General features: G+C 39.1%; 1 long non-coding RNA gene across 3 annotated transcripts; it reads right to left on the reverse strand.

Moving 5' to 3' along the window:
- Window positions 1-687: 687 nt before the first annotated feature.
- Window positions 688-9,368, reverse strand: LOC110944515. Of its 3 annotated transcripts, none has more exons than XR_004893381.1 (7): window positions 9,227-9,368; window positions 8,015-8,097; window positions 7,594-7,686; window positions 6,081-6,242; window positions 3,349-3,483; window positions 1,716-2,219; window positions 688-881 (listed from the first exon to the last, which is right to left on the reverse strand). It is a non-coding gene; the product is annotated as an uncharacterized LOC110944515 (long non-coding RNA). The 3 variants fall into 3 exon arrangements; XR_004893382.1 differs by having other exon boundaries at window positions 1,716-1,808; window positions 2,137-2,219; window positions 7,594-8,097; XR_004893377.1 differs by having other exon boundaries at window positions 7,594-8,097.
- Between the last annotated feature and the right edge of the window lie 4,798 nt (window positions 9,369-14,166).

Here is a 14,166-nt window from a genome sequence, read left to right on the forward strand (position 1 = left end):
AAGGATCTGTCTTTATGCGTGAGAGAAGTAAGCGGCACCGTGATTTTAGAGAACCCTTCGATAAATCGACGATAATAGCCCGCCAGTCCGAGAAATGAACGGACTTCACACGGGTTCTTAGGCGTAACCCAACTCTTAACAGCTTCAATCTTCACGAGATCGACATGAATTCCTTGACTATTAACAATGTGACCGAGGAATTGAACCTACTCCAGCCAAAATTCGCACTTGGAGAACTTGGCATAGAGTCGATTCCCCTGTAGTAGCTCGAGAACCAAACGTAGATGTTGCACGTGTTCGGCTTTCAATTTTGAATAGATCAGGATATCATCGATGAACACGATGACGAAGCGGTCCAGAAATGGCTTACACACGCAATTCATCAGATCCATGAAAACCGCAGGTGCGTTGGTTAAACCAAAAGGCATAACAACGAACTCATAATGGCCGTAACGGGTGCGAAAAGCGGTTTTGGGTATATCCTCCTCTTGAATGCGTAACTGGTGGTAGCCTGAACGTAGATCGATCTTCGAGAAACATGTAGCACCTTGTAGCTGATCAAACGAATCATCAATTCGAGGCAGGGGATAGCGGTTCTTGATTGTCAGCTTATTCAGTTCCCTGGAGTCGATGCACATCTGTAACACCCGTTCTTATAAATCAAGGTTTAACGTATATTTAGCGAAATAATCATGTAATTAATAATTGCATATACATTAGAAATACCGGTTGTTAAAAACTTTTACAATTTAAGTGATATACATAATGTGATTTAATTCGCCGTTTAGAATAACGACAAAACAACGTTGCGGAAGCTTTGTTTAACGTGTGTTCGGTTCTTGTTCGATGCTTGATCTTCATCCGGGACTCTCGACATTCACCTGTGATCAAAACCAACTTAAAGGTTAGTTTTGATAATTAAATAACTAATACAACGAGGAAATTAGGAAAATCCAACATTTATATCTTAATCCCAACACAATAACTCATTTCTGGCCTCCACCGTAACTTACGGTGACACCGTAAGTTACGGTGGCCCCTGTGTTAACATTTCCCTACCGTACATCAGTAGGCTAGCACCGTAACCAATTCAGCTCCACCGTAACTTACGGTGGCACCGTAAGTTACGGTGGCACCTGCATCCAACCTTTCCATATTTTTTTTTGCCACTATTTGACACAAAACTTTCGTATCTTTCAATCCGCTTGTCCGTTTTACGCGATTCTTTCTCCTACGCACTCGTAATTTAATTCTCCATCGAATGGAGTTAAAATCTAACGTCTCACTTCACAAAATTTTAGACTTCAAGCTCTCGGCTTGAAGTCCAATTATGACACTTTTGACCCGTTCACGGTATCCTCTAACATACTCGTTTGTGGCCCTTTATTTCTTTTGTAAACATTTTATTATGGTTATTTCCTATTGTACAAGGTTCAATTTACGGGTTACTACACATTTTTAACCCGTTTTGCTATTACTTCTATTTTGACCCGTTAAGGGTATTTATGCACTAAGATCCCATATCATCCCTTTTATACTTATCCTAAGAATTTAATCTATCAAATCACTTAATTCCAACAACCTTTAAAGGTCGTTTGCCCGATTTACCCATCAAGGGCATTTTAGTCGACTTTAGCCCCTCATTTACGACGAAGGGCATTTGCTACTAATTTGACTCAAAAAATATGTTTAACCACAATCTTATTTATACGTACCTGGCTCGAGTCAACCTAATGACCCGTTTCGACTCCTTGCTTTCATTATCGATATTCTTATGGCGACGCAATTACCCAAATTACTATTCGCCCCTGAAAACACATGACTTGACAACCACATTAGTTGATATTGTCAAATGGCGTTGTTCCCACCATTTGACCCGTTCGACCTATATAACCCAACATTTTCATTACTAGTTACGCTATAAGGTAACTTTAAGAAAAACTCACTAATTCTTAACCAATTCGTGACTAATTTACCATTTTGCCTTTTTCACCATTAATCATGGTTTAAAACATTTTTGTTGGTTCTGACTCATTTCGTTTTGGGTCGGAACCCATGATTCAAACCAAATCCTTTATTGTATTCATCGTTATGAAATAAACACATATACTACAAGTGGGTGTAAGTTTTACTTACCTTTCATCCAAGCAAGTCTTACTCGTGCCTTTATCCCGTTTGATCTTCTCCTCCAAGCTTCACCTAGCTCGTCAAGAGTCAAACTATCATATTACCCATAAAATGGTTAGTTTAGTCATTTCATATTATGGCTACCATTTCCTATGGGGTTTATTGCATATAATTTACTTAACTAAATCATAGGTCAGTTTTACTTTCTTAATAGTCAAACTACCCATATGTATTATATGCTTTAATCATTCTTTTTCTCATTTTCACAACTTCGCTGACAAGCTTATTTGTAGTTATTTTAAATACTTGAAATAAGCAAAATAACATGCTTAATATTCATGAAACCATTGTTTTATAAACAAGGTAAAGTATGAACAAAATACAACTTTCCTTGGATTAAGTTCATCAATAAAATGTGCAGCAACTTTACAATGTAGCTGCTGAATCGACTCTTTTGGCCACTTTGCGGTCTTATTTAGCCCTTTGTGATCAAAGATGAAATGAAGAATACTAAAATATCTTTCCATCCCAAAAAGAATCAGCTCAATCCGAGCATCCTAGAATTAATTATGATTTTTTTAAAATCAGCTCCGAAGTCAAAATGCTTCCAATCAGCTTGCTGTCAAAACAGTTCAGCCGACTTCGGACACTGTTTTGACCCGTTTAACATCAGAATCTAACAAACATGTTCAAACATAAAACGTAGTATGTTTCAATAGCTTTCTGAGCATATAAGGCTCAACCTCACAGGTCATTCCAGTGATTTTATATGATTTTTTAAAAACTGCAGCCCAATAATTTTTAATCCCAATCAGTTTTGTTATAATTTTCTTATTCAAGCATTTCATCAAGCACCTTGTGTGCAACACGAAACATCCAATTTCTCCAGCCCATTTAAGTGTTCTAAATCCTTAAATTCTCGCAATATTTAACAAGTAGTAACATCAAACCTCAAATCTAACTTCAGGGAGTTCTACTAACACAATTTAACCATTAAAATTCTAGTGTTCATCATATTTCTACAAAACCCATTTAGCACGTAATTGGGTGATCATGAATTCACAATTAGGGACATCAATTCAACAAGTAAATGACTAGGGTTTACTCCTAGACATAAAATCATTCCTAATTTCATCATATAACGAACATGCAACCATCAATTTTCAGATTTCTAAGTTTACCTAGAAATCCAACTAGAGATTCTTCATAAAATTTACATACCTTATGACTCCCATTTCAATGGAGATCACGAATTTGTAATCATGCAGACGATTCGGGCTTGATTTGAGCTTCAATTTGGAGGATTTTGTGAGAATTAGGGTTTGTGGAGAAACCCGTGGTCGCCCCCTCCTGGTTCTGTTCGATCCATACACACAAGTGTGTGTTATTATATTTTTTTTGTTTTAATTAAAAACTAGTTTGCTTTTTAACACCTTTGGCCCCTCAATTATTGTCAGGTTCTTACTTTAGGTGTTTTTAACCCACTCACATACCATTATGAGACTTTTAATTAACTAGGTTGATTATTCCTAGTTAACTTAGTTAGTTCCGGGAGTTGTAACCCGTTTATTTTATGTCCCGTTAACTCGGGTCCCTTTTTATAAACTTTGTCTTCTCAAAGTATTTATCCTCTTTCCAGTTAATATTAAGTTTATTTATTTAAATTCCTAATACTTACCGGGTTAATTTTTACCACTAAAGGTATTTTACCCGTCATTACTAGTAACGCGGTTTGATTACCAAACCCATTTTTGGGGTGTTACAAGTCTACCCCCCTTAGAGAGGTTTCGTCCTCGAAACCTTATTTACATAGTTTCTTTAATTTGGATTAAAGGAACTTAGTTTCGTTTTTTAAGACATTCATTAATTCCTTTTGATCTAACGTTTCCATTTATATTGACGTGTAAATCTTTCGTGTGTAAGGCTTCGCTGGCCGTTACTTTTCAGCTTATATCATTATCTTTATTGTTTATTCATTTTGGCGGTTAGACTTGTTAGTCACCGGTTACTTCATACCCCGTCACCCGGGTATGCTATTTTGCCATCTCCGTCTTATGTGTGTTTAAAATTCTCTAAGTCACCCCGTACCACTTACGTTTTGTTATAACGTTACTTTTGACTAAAGACTACATTCTTAGTTTACGTTTCCTTTTTGTCTTACATCTTTCTCTCATTTCTAGGAATGTTACTTCCGAGAATCTAATCCTTTCCGTTATTTTTTTAATGCGGGGGAATTTCAACTAGTTCCCACGCTTAACCCAAATAACCCTTAGGTTCCTTCACTTAGTCTCGTAGACTATCTCTTTAGATTTCCACCTCTTTAAGGTGTGACTCAACAATTCTTTCCTTTCTATTTGTGACCCCAAAGGTCTTCTTAGTCCCATAGACCTTAGCATTACTTTCAATCCCGTAGGTTATGATGATCCCGTAGATCATCTTTTACCCGAGTCTTTATTCAATTGTATATTTATACTCATGGTGTCAGGGTGTCCTTTTTATATTCAGAATCATTTATTTTCGCTTTTGTATTTCGTCTGACCTTGATCGTAGTCTAAGGCTATATTTGTTCTCTTTCGAATTTGTTCTTTTCCGACTTTATGATTTCTAACGTTATTTACACGTCGGTTTATCCTGCGCTTACCGTTACCCGGTTCTTACTTATACTTCTTTGCGAACCGTTACCTAGGTTCCTTATCTTAATGTTTTTTTTTAACATTCTTGTTTCGCTAATTCGCGTTTTTCCCATCTACGTTACCAAGCGTTATTCTTAATTTAACTTGTTCGACTTGTTCATGTGAAATTTCATCACTTGTGAACTTCAAACTCCTAGCGTCATTTACATGTCGGTTTGTCTTACGCTTACCATTACACGGTTCATACTTATACTACTTTACAACCCATTACTCGGGTCCTTCTATCTTATTGTTTTTAGCTTTCCGGTTTCACCGGTTTGCGTTTTCCTATTATATTAAGCGTTATTCCTTAATTGACTCGTTTGACTCATTTTGGGTGAATTTTCACCACTTAAGAATGTCAAACTTCATTCTTTATTTGACCCGTCCAACTTTGAAATGGTTGAACGTAATTACCAAAATTTATGTTTGCGAAAATTCTCGTCATCTTTTAGTCATGACTCATTTTCCGAGTCTTTTGACTTTCTATTTCGCGTTCCTGCTTCTCAGCCTAAGCATGCGTTTAAACCCTTACCCACCAACCGGGTGTTTTACCGAAGTCGTTATTATTGCAACCCTTACGGTATGCATTATGACTTCGTTTCGCGTTTATATTCCGACTTTGTCCTTAAGTTTGACGTTTTACAAAAACGACTCATTAAGGGACATATCTGCATTTTCCGGGTTCGAGTGCAAGTACACTCCCTCCCAATACTTGTCTAAATCATTTTTCATGTTTGCGTTTTCCGGGTTCGAGTGTAAGTACACTCCCTCCCAATTCTTGTCTAAATCATTTTACATGCTTGCGTTTTCCGGGTTCGAGTGTAAGTACACTCCCTCCCAATTCTTGTCTAAATCATTTTACATGCTTCTTTGTCCCTTCACTCGGGCTCATTATTCTAATGTAATACGCTTCCGTCACTCGGTTGTGCGTTTACATTATTATCAAATATTTTGCTTATCTGATTCATTTGGGTACTTTTTAATTAGTCCCATTCACCCCGCCCTTACTACATCGGATGTAAACGTGTCCGCCATAAGAAGTTCATGGTACCATATGCCACTACTTACTTGGCCAGAGTAAGCGATTAACACATGACATACATGACCTTTTTATAGTTTTCACATCACGCCCTATGTAAGTAACGCCTCTATTTGTTTCTCTTGGAAACAATATCCCGAATACATTTTCTATTCGGGTTTTTTTTTCTACATATGCAACTTTCAATTTCTACTTATTTGTTGCATATTACTATTTGTGCGATTATTTAAAACGTGCACCTGGTAATGTTTGCCCCGACGGGCGTTCCTTGCCATTAACCTTGTTCGCGGTCGTTACGCGATTTAGTCCTCGGTGAGCATGCTCCTCTTGTCATACTTCAGACCGTCCCATCATCATATCCACAATTTGTTTGACTCTCGTCGTCTTCAAACGCGAGTGTTCTTCAATTAAAACATTCACAAAAGTTAGTAACGTCAACTTCAATAATCGCCCGTATTATAATACAAGGCTTTTTCTACTATACGCGTCAACGCGCGTATTTTCGTCAACTATATCAATCATTTTAATTGGGGTAACGTGTACCACACGATAGCCCTATGTGATGTTTACAAGACTTTAGCATACTAAACTATTAACATACACGTACCTACCGGATTTGCGATCAAGCCTTGAACCGAACACTTTATTCTTTTCACCTTGAGCTCTGATTACCAACTTGTAACACCCGTTCTTATAAATCAAGGTTTAACGTATATTTAGCGAAATAATCATGTAATTAATAATTGCATATACATTAGAAATACCGGTTGTTAAAAACTTTTACAATTTAAGTGATATACATAATGTGATTTAATTCGCCGTTTAGAATAACGACAAAACAACGTTGCGGAAGCTTTGTTTAACGTGTGTTCGGTTCTTGTTCGATGCTTGATCTTCATCCGGGACTCTCGACATTCACATGTGATCAAAACCAACTTAAAGGTTAGTTTTGATAATTAAATAACTAATACAACGAGGAAATTAGGAAAATCCAACATTTATATCTTAATCCCAACACAATAACTCATTTCTGGCCTCCACCTAACTTACGGTGACACCGTAAGTTACGGTGGCCCCTGTGTTAACATTTCCCTACCGTACATCAGTAGGCTAGCACCGTAACCAATTCAGCTCCACCGTAACTTACGGTGGCACCGTAAGTTACGGTGGCACCTGCATCCAACCTTTCCATATTTTTTTTTGCCACTATTTGACACAAAACTTTCGTATCTTTCAATCCGCTTGTCCGTTTTACGCGATTCTTTCTCCTACGCACTCGTAATTTAATTCTCCATCGAATGGAGTTAAAATCTAAGGTCTCACTTCACAAAATTTTAGACTTCAAGCTCTCGGCTTGAAGTCCAACTATGACACTTTTGACCCGTTCACGGTATCCTCTAACAAACTCGTTTGTGGCCCTTTGTTTCTTTTGTAAACATTTTATTATGGTTATTTCCTATTGTACAAGGTTCAATTTACGGGTTACTACACATTTTTAACCCGTTTTGCTATTACTTCTATTTTGACCCGTTAAGGGTATTTATGCACTAAGATCCCATATCATCCCTTTTATACTTATCCTAAGAATTTAATCTATCAAATCACTTAATTCCAACAACCTTTAAAGGTCGTTTGCCCTATTTACCCATCAAGGGCATTTTAGTCGACTTTAGCCCCTCATTTACGACGAAGGGCATTTGCTACTAATTTGACTCAAAAAATATGTTTAACCACAATCTTATTTATACGTACCTGGCTCGAGTCAACCTAATGACCCGTTTCGACTCCTTGCTTTCATTATCGATATTCTTATGGCGACGCAATTACCCAAATTACTATTCGCCCCTGAAAACACATGACTTGACAACCACATTAGTTGATATTGTCAAATGGCGTTGTTCCCACCATTTGACCCGTTCGACCTATATAACCCAACATTTTCATTACTAGTTACGCTATAAGGTAACTTTAAGAAAAACTCACTAATTCTTAACCAATTCGTGACTAATTTACCATTTTGCCTTTTTCACCATTAATCATGGTTTAAAACATTTTTGTTGGTTCTGACTCATTTCGTTTTGGGTCGGAACCCATGATTCAAACCAAATCCTTTATTGTATTCATCGTTATGAAATAAACACATATACTACAAGTGGGTGTAAGTTTTACTTACCTTTCATCCAAGCAAGTCTTACTCGTGCCTTTATCCCGTTTGATCTTCTCCTCCAAGCTTCACCTAGCTCGTCAAGAGTCAAACTATCATATTACCCATAAAATGGTTAGTTTAGTCATTTCATATTATGGCTACCATTTCCTATGGGGTTTCTTGCATATAATTTACTTAACTAAATCATAGGTCAGTTTTACTTTCTTAATAGTCAAACTACCCATATGTATTATATGCTTTAATCATTCTTTTTCTCATTTTCACAACTTCGCTGACAAGCTTATTTGTAGTTATTTTAAATACTTGAAATAAGCAAAATAACATGCTTAATATTCATGAAACCATTGTTTTATAAACAAGGTAAAGTATGAACAAAATACAACTTTCCTTGGATTAAGTTCATCAATAAAATGTGTAGCAACTTTACAATGTAGCTGCTGAATCGACTCTTTTGGCCACTTTGCGGTCTTATTTAGCCCTTTGTGATCAAAGATGAAATGAAGAATACTAAAATATCTTTCCATCCCAAAAAGAATCAGCTCAATCCGAGCATCCTAGAATTAATTATGATTTTTTTAAAATCAGCTCCGAAGTCAAAATGCTTCCAATCAGCTTGCTGTCAAAACAGTTCAGCCGACTTCGGACACTGTTTTGACCCGTTTAACATCAGAATCTAACAAACATGTTCAAACATAAAACGTAGTATGTTTCAATAGCTTTCTGAGCATATAAGGCTCAACCTCACAGGTCATTCCAGTGATTTTATATGATTTTTTAAAAACTGCAGCCCAATAATTTTTAATCCCAATCAGTTTTGTTATAATTTTCTTATTCAAGCATTTCATCAAGCACCTTGTGTGCAACACGAAACATCCAATTTCTCCAGCCCATTTAAGTGTTCTAAATCCTTAAATTCTCGCAATATTTAACAAGTAGTAACATCAAACCTCAAATCTAACTTCAGGGAGTTCTACTAACACAATTTAACCATTAAAATTCTAGTGTTCATCATATTTCTACAAAACCTATTTAGCACGTAATCGGGTGATCATGAATTCACAATTAGGGACATCAATTCAACAAGTAAATGACTAGGGTTTACTCCTAGACATAAAATCATTCCTAATTTCATCATATAACGAACATGCAACCATCAATTTTCAGATTTCTAAGTTTACCTAGAAATCCAACTAGAGATTCTTCATAAAATTTACATACCTTATGACTCCCCTTTCAATGGAGATCACGAATTTGTAATCATGCAGACGATTCGGGCTTGATTTGAGCTTCAATTTGGAGGATTTTGTGAGAATTAGGGTTTGTGGAGAAACCCCTGGTCGCCCCCTCCTGGTTCTGTTCGATCCATACACACAAGTGTGTGTTATTATATTTTTTTTTTGTTTTAATTAAAAACTAGTTTGCTTTTTAACACCTTTGGCCCCTCAATTATTGTCAGGTTCTTACTTTAGGTGTTTTTAACCCACTCACATACCATTATGAGACTTTTAATTAACTAGGTTGATTATTCCTAGTTAACTTAGTTAGTTCCGGGAGTTGTAACCCGTTTATTTTATGTCCCGTTAACTCGGGTCCCTTTTTATAAACTTTGTCTTCTCAAAGTATTTATCCTCTTTCCAGTTAATATTAAGTTTATTTATTTAAATTCCTAATACTTACCGGGTTAATTTTTACCACTAAAGGTATTTTACCCGTCATTACTAGTAACGCGGTTTGATTACCAAACCCATTTTTGGGGTGTTACAACATCCGAAACGACCCATCCTTCTTTTTGACGAAAAGGACTGGCGCGCCCCATGGAGAAGTGCTCGGGCGAATGAAGCCTTTATCAAGTAATTCCTGGAGCTGACTCGAGAGTTCACGCATTTCGGACGGAGCGAGTCGATAAGGAGCTTTAGCAACAGGGTTGGCTCCAGGAATGAGGTCGATACGAAAGTCGATATCACGACTTGGCGGTAGACCGGGGAGATCATCAGGAAACACATGAGGAAATTCGCAAACAACAGGAACATCTTTCACTTCAGTCTTCCCTTTCTTTTCCTTCTCCGCTACTACAATGTTAGCCAAGAAAGCTCTGTATTCCTTGCGGAGATACTTGCTAGCTTGGACACACTACATGAGCTTGAGACCTTTCGAAGGGGTTTCACCATAAACACACAATTGTTCACCAATTGCAAGCGAGAATCAAATCATCTTATCAAAGCACACAACTTCAGCATGGTTTTCGCGAAGAAAGTCCATGCCTACTATGATGTCAAAACTTCCGAGTTGCATCGGAATAAGGTCGATCGGAAAGATGTGATTGTTGAGCTCGAGGGTACAATCACGGAGAACATAATTAATAGCGACGGTTCTTCCGGTGGCGACTTCAACATCGAACGTCGAGGGGAGATGGGAGCGCTTACGATTAAGGAGCTTTTCGAACTCAAACAATACAAAGCAGTTATCGGCACCAGTATCAAAAAAATACGAAGCATAAATACCATTCACAAGAAACGTACCATTCACCACATTTTTGTCGGCCTGGGCCTGGCGCACATTGATGTTGAAAGTTCGGGCGCATGCTGCTTGTTGCTGTTGCTGTTGAGGCTGTTGCTGCTGCTGTTGCTGCTGCTGTTGCTGTTGCTGAGGCTGCTGCTGCTGTTGGGGCTCTTGTTTCACAACCCTGTTCGGGCACATGTTCGCGAAATGGTTGGGATCACCACACGCGAAGCAGACTCTGGCGTTGACCGCGGGTGCCTGAGCCGCTTGTTGGCCTTGAGGGGTGGGAAATAGAGCTTGATGAGCAGTAGCTTGAGCTGGTGCTTGTCGAGGACCTGTACGGCAATTGGTGGTGAAGTGGCCGTACATATTGCAATGCACACAAAATCGGCAGGCGATACCCACCGGGTGATGATAAGTACATGTCGGGCAAGCAGGGTGGGGGCCAGTGTATGTACGCTTTGCAGGCGGTGCATAGGTAACTGGTGCTGGAGCTGATCGGTGCTGCGGTTGCTGCTGAGCTGGTACGGCTTGAAGCGGGGCAGCAATGCTAGTGACAGCACAGTTCTTGTTGCTGGGTTGCTGTTGTTGTTCTTCCTCTTGCGACGAGAGGACTTTGATGACTGAGGAGCGGCGGTTGGTGTGGCGGTTTCAGCGGTTGGTGCGGCGGTGGTAGCTTGATGCAGGTTCTTCGAAGCTTTATCCTAAAAACCAGCTTTGACTCGCTTGTCATTGATTTCAGCGGCAAGCAGGTAAGTTTCTTCGATTGTTGCTGGCTTTGAAGCATGCACAAAATCTGCAACACAGTCTGGCAGAGCTCGAATGTACTTCTTGATCGTCATATCAGCAGTCTTGACTTGATCACGACAGATAATACTGAGCTGCTTGAAGCGAGCAGTTAGACCAGCGTTGTCACCATCCTTCTGCTTAATGTGCCAGAATTCGTCCTCCAACTTTTGGCGCTCATGGGGAGGGCAGAACTCTTCGAGCATGACGTTCTTCAACTTATCCCATGACAGACCATAAGCTGCATCGTTTCCGCGTTTGTTTTTCTCGGTCGTCCACTAGTCTAAAGTGCGGGACTGGAAGACGTCGGTCGCATTCAGAGTGCAGAGGTTGTCAGGACATCCACTCTGACGCAGGGTGACCTCGATCGAATCGAACCATTGAAATAAAGCCGTAGGGCCATCTTCGCTAGTGAATTCTTTCGGTCCGCAAGCTTTAAACTACTTGAAACTGCAAGCAGCTTTGGGGGTTTTGGTCATGGACTCGTCAGACGATTTGCTCACATTCTCGTATAGTTCACTCACGATTTGAGGAACAACTTTTGCCATTTGCTTGGCGACAAGAGCAGCAAGGCGTTTATCTTTCTAGCTCTGGCGAGCAGCGCGCGAGTGACGGGATCCAGATGACGACATTGTCTGCAACAGACATCACCATAGGACCCAGACACAATATAATCAAATCTTACCTCATACGCCTATTACTACTAAAGCTCAGGAACACGTAAAATCATGTAACCACATGAACATAGAGGCACCTAAGCACAGATTCTCATAAGCACAGAAACACATAAGCACGTAAAGCACAGAAACACATAAGCACGTAAAGCAAAGAAACGCATAAGCATGTAAAGCACAGAACACAGAAGGCACAGAAGGCACATAGGGCACATAGAGGCAGTCAGAATACAGAAACCTATCATTCAAAGTCCGCGAGCGTTCAAGAATAGCGATTGTGATTCGCGAATACATAGCGAGCAACATAGCGTAAAGTCGTTCCTCATGTAGTAGCGAATTGTTAGCGTTTTGAGGTAGATGTGCAGTGCGAGTCGTGTGTGTCAATCAAGCGAAGAGCGATAAGCGAATAAGTCACCAAAATCGTAACACATAAACAGATAAATAACATAAAACACATAAAATCGACAAATATCAGAGTCGGCAGTAGCGAGCTCAGAATCAAAATACATAAAAATCGAGAAATAGATTGTCTTCGGCTGGTAGACGTCGACTATGCAAAGTGGTTCGACTATTCACAAAGACTTTTAGTACACACTTTAGCCTTCAGGACTGTGCTCTCGCCTCGAATCTGGGCGAATGGCACTCATCCTTCCAGTTATAATGCGACTTCAAGTCGTTGGAGTCCGTCGAGACTTTGGTGAGAGTTTTGTAAAACCAAAATATAGAACGGAACAAGTCGTCAAGGTTTGGGTTTCACCCCTGACATAACAACTTTGTACCTGTTTTGATAAAATAAGGAAGAATTATGCGTCAAAGTAAGGATTTCACTCCTGATTCAACGCACATTTTCCTGTTTATGGATAAAAATGTGGGTCGAACAAGCAATTTAGTCAAGAGTTTGCGGTTTTCACACCTAATCTCTACCTAATCGCTCGTTCATTTTTGAAATTTAGAGTGCAGTGATAGTGTAGCGTAGGCGAGAAATAGCGATAAATAGCAAGTAAGCTCGTACATAACCCTGATGGGGTTTGCACAAGTCGGTCTGTTGGTACCTAACTATAGACTAGGTCGTTTCTAAGACATCGACCCAGACTAGGTCGAGTCTTGCCTAATTCCCTATAGTTATGGCTCTGATACCAATCTGTCACACCCCAACCGATGGCGGAAACATCGGGGCGTGGCACTGAGCAAAACAGATTGTCCAGAAGTTTCCATAACAACTATAATTACAAATTATTTAAAGCATCACGTCCCATACCATGACATAAAAAGTAATATAATTATTACAGACAAAAATCTAGTCAAATTGTTCTGTTCCGACAACTCAGATTTCAAATACAGACAATTCGTTTATTTGTTTCTAGACCTTTCCTAGCCTCGATTTCACAGCAAGCAAAGCAATATAACATCTTAAGCACCTGCCACATACGTTAAAGTAAAAGTCAATACACATAGTGTAAATGTGAGCATACAAGTTTAATCGATATAATAGAGCTTGAAATCGTTTACGCATAACCAGCATGTACACAGAGTGAAATGAAGCACGTTAGTTATCGACATGAACCTATCGATACCAATGACTGCGGGTTGAGTGCCCAAGGTAGTTCGTAATACACACTCACCACTGTGAGCCATGTAATTAATTGTCCTTAACAACCCCTGATTGAACAGGTGCTGAGTCCAAACTATAGTACTATCGTTGCTAAGGCAGGTAGACAACATTCCATGTGTAAACATAACAAACAAGCATTCATTAAGTCACGTATAACATGCGGTAACGGCTAGCGTTAAAGTATTGCGTAGTGTGTTCGATGTGATTTAGAATTAGTAACGTATGTAACACCCAAAAGTGTGTAAAGCAAAAAGGGTTCGAGTATACTCACAGCGATGATGTGTTAGTGCACTATGTGTGTGGCCATAGATAAAAATCTAACTGTACATGTAAAGTCTAGTGTCTTGAGTCTGTAAAATACCGGACAGAGATTTCACTAGGTGTCGTTAGGCAATGTCAAGCCGCACGATGTGAAGAAACTGAGAAAGGTCCAAAGTGATGTCATCATTATGCAATGATGACATCATATACAATATCAAATTGTCATCACATTTGATTTCGTACGAAAAGGCATGCACACATGGAATTTGTTTTCGTACGAAAAGGCATGCACAAGTGGGATTCAATTCGCACAAAATTGGGAGGGT

This window comes from Helianthus annuus, chromosome 1 (genome assembly GCF_002127325.2).
Source record: "Helianthus annuus cultivar XRQ/B chromosome 1, HanXRQr2.0-SUNRISE, whole genome shotgun sequence".
Lineage (NCBI taxonomy): Eukaryota > Viridiplantae > Streptophyta > Magnoliopsida > Asterales > Asteraceae > Helianthus > Helianthus annuus.